Raw genomic sequence first — 10,465 nt, forward strand, 5'->3', positions numbered from 1 at the left:
AATCTCGAATTCTTAATTCTTATATTTATTTCATTTTGTCTATCAATTTATCTATCATTCCGTTATGCAGAGAGAGATAAGTAGATAGATAGATAGAGATAGACTGAGAGAGAGAGAGAGAGAATGAGAAAGAGATAGAGATAGACTGAGAGAGAGAGAGAGAGAGAGAGAGAGAGAGAGAGAGAGAGAGAGAGAGACAGAGAGAGAGAGAGAGAGAGAGAGAGAGAATGAGAGAGAGTGAATGAGAGAGAGAGAGAGAGAGATGATAGATAGACAGAATGAGAGAGATCAGAGATAGATAAATAAGCACATAAATAAATAAATCGAGAAACATCAAAGAGAAAAAGACAGACAGACCGAAAAAAAACACTAGAAAGAAAGAAAGAGACAAGAAAACATCAGAGAGAGAGAGAGAGAGAGAGAGAGAGAGAGAGAGAGAGAGAGAGCGAGAGAGCGAGAGAGAGAGAGAGCGAGAGAGAGAGAGAGCGAGAGAGAGAGAGAGAGAGAGAAAAGCAAACACAATAAAACCCCGAAACAAGAAATGGGACAAGAGCAAATCTAATAAAGTCACAATAGGCAATTGGATCCCTTTCCCGCGAAATGAAATCGGTTCGACGGCTCCCAAAACACACGATCCCCCTCCCCCTCCCTCCCCCCGCCTCCCCCTCCCCAGCGCGTAGGCACAGGAGGCGGAGGGCGGGAGGAGACACACGGGGAATAAACGAAGGGATAGGAGGGATAAGAGGGGAGAACTGGGATAGAAAAAAAGGAATAAGAGGGGAATTGAAGAAGAAGGAATGAAATAAAAGCGGAAATTAAGTAATGAATGATTGACAGAAGCTGCCACGGAGGAGGAGGATGAGACGAGACATAGAGGAATAAACGAAGAAAAGAGAGAGAAGAAATTAAGAAACGGGATAAAGGAAATAAAAAAAAGAAGTGGAAGAAAAGGGGAATAAGGTCGGGAAGAAGAAAGAGCGAAATAAAAGCGGAAATTAAGTAATGAAGGGTCGACAGAAGGGCGGAGAGCGAGACGAAACATACGAGGAATAGACGAAAAAAAGAGAGAGAAAAAAAGAAAAGGGATAAATGAAATAAGAAGGGAGAAGCGGAATAAAAAGGAACAAAGGAGAATGACGAAGAAAGAGCGAAATAAACGCGGAAATTCAATAATGAATGACCGAACTGCCGCCAAAGGGCAGAAGGAGAGACAGCGAAATTAATGGAATAAGTGAAAAAAAGAATAAAAAGGGAGGAAAGAAATCATAAGAAAATGGAACAAAAAAAATGGAATAAAAGGAATGAGTGAAATAAAGGATGGTAAAAAAGAATTAAAGAGAGAAAGGAAATGATAAAAAGAAGCGGAATAAGTAGGAAATAAAGAAAATGATAAAGAAGGAAATGGAATAAATACGAAATAAAAGAGAATAGAGGAAAAGAATGTTAAATAAAAGCGTAAATAAAAAGATGAAACTGAGATTGAAAGAAGCAAGACAACGTGATAAATAAGACCGATTGGAATAATTAAAAAAAAAATAAAATAAAAGGGAGATGGAAAATAAGGAAGAAGAAGAGTAAGAAGGAAGAAATGGAAAAGAAAAGGAATAAAGGAAATAAAAAATGTAAGTGAAAGAAAAAGGAATAAGTGAAAGAAAAAAGGAATAAGTGAAAGAAAAAAAAGAAATAAAAACAATAAATGAAATAAAACGAATTGAGAATAGCTGCCACAAATGAATAAATGGGAGAAGAGAGATAAAAAGGAAAAAGTGGAATAAGAAGGAAGAAGTGGAGTGAAAAAGAAATAAAGAGAAAGAAGAAGAAGAAAGTGAAATAGAACTAAATATTAAAAGAATGGACAGAAGAAACGAAAAGGGAGATAGCAAGAATAAACGAAAAAAGAAGAAATGCGATAAAAAGAACAATTGAAATAAGAGATGCATAAAGGGAATTAAAAACAATAAATGAAATAAAAGAGAAAAAGAACGAAAATAGAAACAGAATAATGAAGGAATAAAGGATAGATAAGAAAATATAATAATAAGATAAAAAGATTTAAAAAAAGGTAAAGAATAGAATAGAAAAATGCAAAAAAAAAAAAAAAAAAAAAAAAGAGAAGGAAAGAGATGATAAAACACGAGAACAACAAATAACGAAAGAGAGGAAATAGAAATAAATAAAGAAAAGATGAAAGGTCAATAAATTAGACGAATTGGATGACATAAAAAAAGATAAACAGAATGAGAGAAAAGGGATAGAATAAGATAAAAGTGGGAGACAAATTGGAATAAGGGAAAAGGGAATGAAAAGGAATAAGGAAGAAAGGAATGAGGAACGAGAATTATAAGTACAAAGAAGATGGAATAACGAACAAGAAGAATAAGGAATGAAAAGAAAGATAAAAGAGAATTTCAAACAAAAAGAATCAGCGAAATAAAAAAAGGAAGAGAAAGAAAAAGAAAAATACAACAAATAAAATAAAGGAATGAGACGTAAAGGGAATAGATGAAATAAAACGAAAAAGGATAAACGAAATAAAGGAGAAATTGAATAATGAAGAACCGAGAAATGTTGCAAAAAAAAAAAAAAAAAAACAATTAGATTTCCAGAAAAAAAGGAAGGAGAAGAAATGGGAGAAAAAGGGAGGAAGAGATGGAGAATCGGATAAAGCAAGAGGGAATACGAATGAGGAAGAAAGCGGAGAAGAGGAGGAGAAGAGAAGAGAGGAATATGAGAGAAAAGAAAGATGATGAAAGTGAAGACGAAATGGAAATGGAAAAAAGAAGAAAAAAAAAAAATGGAAGTGAAATGAAGAGAAAAGAAGATAAATGAGAAAGGAAGCGAATAGGAATAATGAATAAAATTGAATAACAGCAAAAGAATAATGCAAAAGTTATAATAAAAAAGGAAAATGCATAATAAGATAAAAATGAATATCAAATAATGTAAGAAAAAGAAAGAAAACGAGAAAATGGAAGAATTAGGAATTACAGAGGAAGAAGAGGATAAAAAAAAATAAGAATAAAAGGGGAATGAAGTAAATAAGAATAAAAAAAAAGAATAAATAGGGAAAAACAGGATAAGGTAATAGTGAAAAATCAATGTAATCAAGATGATGAAAGAAAACAGGAAATAAATAGATTAATTGTTTAAAATAAAAAATAAAGTGGAATCGAGGACGAAATAGGAAATAAATAGATAAATAAAAGGAGTAAATGGAGACAAAGAATAACTTTAAATTGGGAGAAAAAAATATAAATCAAACAACGTTAGAAAAAAAAAATGAAAAGAAAGTGAAAAAAAAGATAAAATTAGATATTTAGAATAAAATAGAATGGAAGATAGAAAACGAAACGGATGAAGATAAAAGAGGAATAAGCAAAACGAAAGGAGAAGTAAAGAGAGATAGAAAAAAAGAAATCCTGCAACCAAATGACAGGAGATAAAACAACAAGATAAATGGAGGAAGCAGTAAATTGGTAATTAACAAAAAAAACAAAAAATAAATAAACAAACAAAGGAAGATATAGGATAAATATAGAAAGTGAAACGAGGAATAACGAAAGAACTAAAGGTCGAAGGCAAATGGGATTTATTCCTAGATTTATTCCTAGATTTCTTTTGAGATTTATTTTGAGATTTATTTCTAGATTTATTTCTAGATTTATTCCTAGATTTATTCCTAGATTTATTCCTAGATTTATTCCTAGATTTATTCCTAGATTTATTCCTAGTTATTCAGATTTATTCCTAGATTTATTCCTAGTTTATTCCTAGATTTATTCCTAGATTTATTCCTAGATTTATTCCTAGATTTATTCTGATTTCCTAGATTTATTCCTAGATTTATTCTAGATTTATTCCTAGATTATCTAGATTCCTAGATTTATTCCTAGATTCAGATTTATTTCTAGATTTATTCCTAGATTTATACCTAGATTTATTCCTAGATTTATTCCTAGATTTATTCCTAGATTTATTCCTAGATTTATTCCTAGATTTATTTCTAGATTCTATTCCTAGATTTATTCCTACATTTATTTCTAGATCTATATCTATTTACAGTTATATCTTTATTGTTTTTATTTTTCTTTATTTATACCGAGATTTATTTCAATTTCTATTTGCATCTATGTTTATTCATGTTTATTTGTATCTGTTTATATGTATAGTTATCTATATCTATATTTATTTACATCTATTTATATTTCTCTTTATTTACATTTTTATCTGGATTTATATCTATTTACATTCATATCTAAACTTATAATTTATAAATTACGTAAATATATTTTTAGATTGAAAATGGTATATTTTCATAAATGGATTACATAAAAAAAAAAAAAAAAAGAATAAAAAGAAAAGAAAAAGAGGAAATAAAAAATAATATAATAAGGGAAATATGAAAGGAAATGATCAAACGAATAAAGTAAAGAGAAAGAGAGAAAGAAAGAAAAAGATTCGGTGAAACAGACGCGATAAAAAATGTTGAGAGAAAATGAAAGAAAAAAAATAAATAAATGAAAGGAAAATAATGAAGGAACAGACAACCAAGAAATAACGATAATTAACCATTAATAACAAGCGAGATAAAAAAAAAGAAATACCCCCCCCCCAAAAAAAAAAAAAATATATAGAAATATATAAAATATATAAAAATATATATATAAAAAAATATATAAAAATATATATAAAAATATATAAAATATATATATAAAATATCCTGAAATGTCCTGATTTACTGCAAAAGCGATTTGATGTATATCTTTGGAAAAGAATTAATATGAAATGAATAAAAAAAAAAGTTCTAATCAAAATATTCAGGGCGAAAAAATCTTGATAAACAAATTAAGAAAAAATAATTGATAAAAAGAAAAGGTTTATTCATAAAAAAACAGGAACATTGAGGGAGAAAATATTTAGATAAATAACATCTTTAAGGAATTTAGATAAAAAAAAAAGGAACAGAGACGGTAAATAAAATAAAGTAAATAAGAGAATACCTTTTGTCTAATACTAAAGAAATTACGGCCTTCGTAACGCAGCTCTATTGGATTTCAAGGGGGGGGGGGGGAGGGGGAGGAAAAAAAGGGGGGGGGGAGTAAGGGGGAAGGGAGATGGAGGGTGCAGGGAAGGGGAAAAGGGGAGGGGAGGGGAAGGGGAAGGGAGGAAGGGGAGATGAGGGTGAGGGAAGGGGTGAGGGAAGGGTCTGAGGGAGAAGGGTCTGAGGGAGGGGTGAGGAAGGGAAATGGAGTGAGGAGGAGAAGGGGAAGGGGGTGAGGGAGAAAGGGGAAAAGGGAGATGGAGGGTTGAGGGAAGGGGAAGGGGTAGGAGAAGGTCTGAGGAGAAGGGGGTGAGGGGAAGGGAAATGGAGTGAGGAGGGAGGAAGCGGGAAGGGGGTGAGGGAGAAAGGGGAAAAGGGGAGATGGAGGGTTGAGGGAAGGGGAAGGGGTGAGGGGGGGAAGGGGATGAGTGGAAGGGAGATGGAGGATGGAGGGGAAGGGGGAGAGGAAGAGGGTGAAGGGGAGGGGAGAGAAGGGGAAGGGGCACCAAGGTCTTTGCTTAGTCCATAAATATCTTATGCATAATGGCAGGTTACTTAAGCATTCATGGCGGTCTGAAGTCCACTCACATGCACACTCACGCACATGCATTCTCACGCACACGCTCTCTCTCTCTCTCTCTCTCTCTCTCTCTCTCTCTCTTCTCTCTCTCTCTCTCTTCTCTCTCGCTCTCTCTCTCTCTCTCTCTTTCTCTTCTTCTTCTCTCTCTCTCTCTCCTCTCTTCTCTCTTCTTCTCTTCTCTCTTCTTGTCTCTTCTCTCTCTTTCTTTCTTCCCCTTCCCCTCTTCCCTCTCTCTTCTTTCCTTTCCTCCCTCCCCTCATTCTCTCTCCCTTCCTCTCCTTTCCCTCTCCTTCCCTTTCTCCCTCCCTTTTCTCCTCTCCTCTCTCCTTCTCTCCTCCTCCCCCTCTCCTTCCTTCCTTCTCCTTCTCCCTCTCCCTCTCCTTCCCTTCCCCTCTCCCTCCCCCTCCCCCCCTCCCCCGCTACTCACCGCCCTCTCGATGGCGCCTTCGTCTCGCGGGCACGAATTCGACGGGGCATTTCTCGGGTTTTTGTAGACCTTACGACCTTCCACGATCTCGTCATCGTCGAATACAATGTAGGCGTAAGGGTCGTGCGGTCTGCGGAACCTGGCGGACGACCAGCGACGACCTCTCTTCAGGCGGGCTTCGGAGAGCTCTGGGGGGAAGGAGAGAGAGAGAGCTGGGTTAAAGGGAATATTGTGGGAATTTTGCGGGGGAATGATGCGTTTAAGCAAAGTGGGAAGCAGAGTGTAGGCGAATAAGAAAAAAGGGAATTTATGGAAAAAGGAAAGTAAACCTTCAGGCGGAGGCGGAGAACACTGGGGAAGGAGAGAGAGAACTGGGTTAAAGGGAGTTTTGTGGGAATTATGCGGAGGGTTGGTGCGTTGGAGAAAAATAGGGATGAAGAATATCAGAAAAGGCGTAATAATGATAATGATAATACTAGAAGAGGAAAATATAACTTTAAGGCTTCGGTTAATTCTGGGGAAGAAGACAGACCTGGGTAAACCACTTTATAAAAATAATTAATGAAGAAATGAAGAAGAGAGCGAGGTTAACGGTTTTCTGTTTTGTGGGAATCTGTGGGTGAATGATATATTTAAGAAAAGTAGGATGAAGAACGTAGGCGAAAAAGAAAAGGGAATTTATAAAAGAGGAAAATAACGCTTCAGGCGGGCTTTGCTTAACTCTGGAGACGGAGAGAGAGCTGGGTTAAAAGGATGTGTTTTGTGGGAATTTGTGAAGAACTGGTGCATTTCAAAGGATAATGGTGATGAAGAAAATTGGAAAAGGCGTAATGATAATAATAATGATAATAATGATAAAGATAATGATAATGATAATGATAGTTATAATAATGATATAGATAAAGATAATGATAATGATAGTGATAATAATGATAATGATAATAATGTTAATGACAATAATGATACAAAAGTAATATCATTAATAATAATATTGATAATAATAATATTGACAATAATGATAATAATAATAATAATAATAATAATAATAATAAAACTAGAACAGGATAGTAAAGCTCAAGATAAGAAAAGAGAGCTGGGTTAAAGAGAATGTCTTTTGAGTAATTTCGAATTTGTGCTTTTAAGGAAGGTAGGTATGAAGAGATGATAAAATGAATAAAAGAGAAATAGATGAAAACGAAGAACATATGAGAGGAAAGGAACATTTCAGGCGGGCTTCTATAACCCTGAAGAAGAAGAGAGAGCTGGGTTAAAGGATGTATTTTGTGGGAATATGTAAAAGAATAATTTGTGTTACAGAGAAATAAGAATAAAGGGTGTAGGAGAAGGCGTAAAAATATGATAGAAGATAGACGAAGGCGTAAGAGAAATAAAAAAATAACGATAACAGACTAGGAAAATAAAGCTTCAAGAGAGCCCAGATAACTTTGATGAAGAAGAGAGAGCAGGGTTAAAGGATATGTTTTGTGAAAATATGTGAAGGAAAGGAACATTAAAGAAATATTGAAATGAAAAATGTAGAAGACGTAGAAAAAATAAAAATTGATAGAATAGGAAAGTAAATGTTCACTCGAGCTCGGACAACTCAGGCGAAGAGGAGAGAGCTGGGTTAATAGAAATGTTTTGTTGATATTTGTGAAGAAATGATGTATTAAAGAATAATTAGGATGACGAATGTAGGAGAAAGAGTTGAAAAATAAATGAATAGAACAGGAAAGTTTCAGTTGGGATTAGGTAAGTTGGGTCAGAGAGAGAACTGGGTCAGATTAATATTTTTTATTTTTTATTATAATTGAAGAAATAATAAATAAGATAAAGATAGGGTGGAAAACTGTAATTATTATTATTATTTTTAATGACCATAATATGAGAGGAAGAGAAAACTTCAAGCGAGCTTCGTATTATTCAGGCAAAGGAGAGAGAGCTGGATTAAATGACAAGTTTTCCTTAAATTAATGAAAAAATGATGAAATGGAAAGTGCTGGATGAAAAAAAAAAGTAATAAAAGAGGAGAGTAAAACTTCAGACGAGATTCAGATGTCTTGTGGAAGGAGAGAGAGCTGGGTTAAATGACATATTTTCAAAGAATTTATGAGGCAGTGAAGAACGAAAGAAAAGAAGGATCGGGAGGAAAAAGATTGGGCTAGAGACGAAAATAAAATAAAGAGAGAAATGGAAGGGAAAGAAAAGCTTCAGGTTGGCTTCATTTTTTTTTTTTTGAAAGAAAGAGCTAGGTTAAAAAAAAAATTTCCTTAGGAAAGAATTAAGAAATAATGAATTGAAGAAGGAGTAGAAATTGTAAAAAAAAAATAATAATATTGGAAAAGGAGAAGAGAAGAATGAACAAAGAAAAGAAAATGATTAATTTTTCTGCGGATGCCGCTGTTGAGAGAGAGTGATGGGTCAAAATTATTACGAAAGGATGAAAGAAAAGTGATACGTAAATAAGGCATAAAATAAAAGAAATTAAATGAGAAGAAAGAGAAAAAGAAGAAAAAAAAACTGGCTTGAATTACCATAAGGAAAGAATAATAAAAATCAACGCAATAAGAAGAAAAAGAGAGAAACAAAAGAAGCAAAATAGACAAAGTAAAATTTAATCTCTTGCCCTTTTCCTCCCCCCCCAAAAAAAAAAAAGAAAAAAAAAAGAGAGAGCTGGGTTAAGCCTTTTCATTTTTATTTTTTTCGTTATTTAAAGCCTGGTCTGCAAAGTTCATAAGCCATCCCTCTGTTCACGGGGCCGCTGATTGAAATGTGATAGAAAAAAAAAACGGGAAAAAGCTCTTGATAAGTCATTCGTCTCTAATTCAATAGCATTTCCTTCAATTCCCTTGTCAGTAAAGCTATCAGTCAAAACAATCCAATTCTTTTAATCATTTAAAGGAAGGGAGATGAGTGGGAGAGAGAGGGAGGGAGAGAGGAGGAGGGGAGGGGGAGCAGAGGGAAGGAGGAGAGAGATAGGAGGGAGGAGAGGCGAGGAGAGGAGAGGAGAGAGAGAGAGGGAAGAGAGAGAGAGAGAGAGAGAGGAGAGAGAGAGAGAGAGAGAGAGAGAGAGAGAGAGAGAGAGAGAGAGAGAGAGAGTGAAATGCTCTCTCTCTCTCTCTCTCCGTCTCTCCTTCCCTATCTCTTCCTTTCCTATTCCCTCTATCTCTCCCTCCCTCTCCCTCTTTCTCCCTCCCCCCTTCCTTCCCCTTTTCCCCCTCCCTCCCTCCCTCACTCCCTTTCCCTTCTCTTTCCCTTTTCCCCTCTTCTCTCTCTCTCTCTTCCCCTTCCTCTCTTCCTTCCTCCCTTCCCCTCTCTCTTCCTCTCTCCCCCTCCCTTCCTCCTTTCCTCTCTCCTTCTTCTCTCTCTCCCTTCCCCTCCCTCCCTCCTTCTCCCTTCTCCCTCTTTCTCCCTCCTTCTCTCCCCCGCCGGTCTGCTCCCCTTTGATCCGCTGGGATAAACCTTCCCGACACATCATTGATCTCTTTCCCCCGGGGCCTCGAGGGGAATTTAGCCGCTTGCTTTCTTGGGCGGGTGGGTGAGGGGTGGGTGGGTGGAGGGGTGAGGACGTGGGTGGGTTGGGTGTGTGGGGTGGGGGGTGTGGGGTGGTGGGGTGGGGGGTGGGTGGAGGGGTGATTGGATGGAGGGGCGAGGCAGGGCAGCTGGAGGGAGGAATGAACTTGCAGATGGGTATATAGGTATATATAGAAGTTATGTATCAGTGTGTGTGTTGTATATATATATATATATATATATATATATATATATATATATGTTTATATTATATATATAATATATATATAGATATATAATATATATATATATATATATATATATATATTATATATATATATATATATATATAGATATATATATATAAATATATAAGATATATCAGATATTATATAGATATAATAGAGAGATATATATAATATATATGTATATAGATATAGATAATAATATATATTATATATATATATATATATATATATATATATATATCTATATAGTATATATATTTAGATAGATATGTGTGTGTGTGTGTTGGTTGGTGTACACACAACACACCACAACAGACACACACACACACACACACACACACACACACACACACACATATATATATTATTTCTTATATACACACACACAAGAAAAAATATAAATATATAATATATATATATAATATATATATATATATTAATATAAATATTATATATATATATATATAATATATATGTGTTTGTGGTTGTGTGTGTGTGTGTTGTGTGTGTCGTTGTGTAGTGTTTTACACACACACACACACAAATAAAAACACAAAAAACACAAATACACACACACACACAAATATATTTTATTACAACACATAATATATTTTGTGTTGTTTTATTATATAAAATACAAAATATATATATATATA

At 34.7% G+C, this 10,465-nt stretch overlaps 1 protein-coding gene across 1 annotated transcript in view; it reads right to left on the reverse strand.

The window, feature by feature from the left end:
• LOC119590832 (CUB and sushi domain-containing protein 3-like) overlaps positions 1-6,180 on the reverse strand; it is a 64,327-nt gene extending 58,147 nt beyond the window's left edge. The window contains 1 exon segment of the mRNA XM_037939591.1: positions 6,049-6,180. The gene's annotated coding sequence lies outside the window, so the exon portion shown is untranslated.
• Positions 6,181-10,465: the final 4,285 nt, after the last annotated feature.

The sequence above is a fragment of the Penaeus monodon genome, chromosome 3 (assembly GCF_015228065.2).
Source record: "Penaeus monodon isolate SGIC_2016 chromosome 3, NSTDA_Pmon_1, whole genome shotgun sequence".
In the NCBI taxonomy this organism is placed as follows: domain Eukaryota; kingdom Metazoa; phylum Arthropoda; class Malacostraca; order Decapoda; family Penaeidae; genus Penaeus; species Penaeus monodon.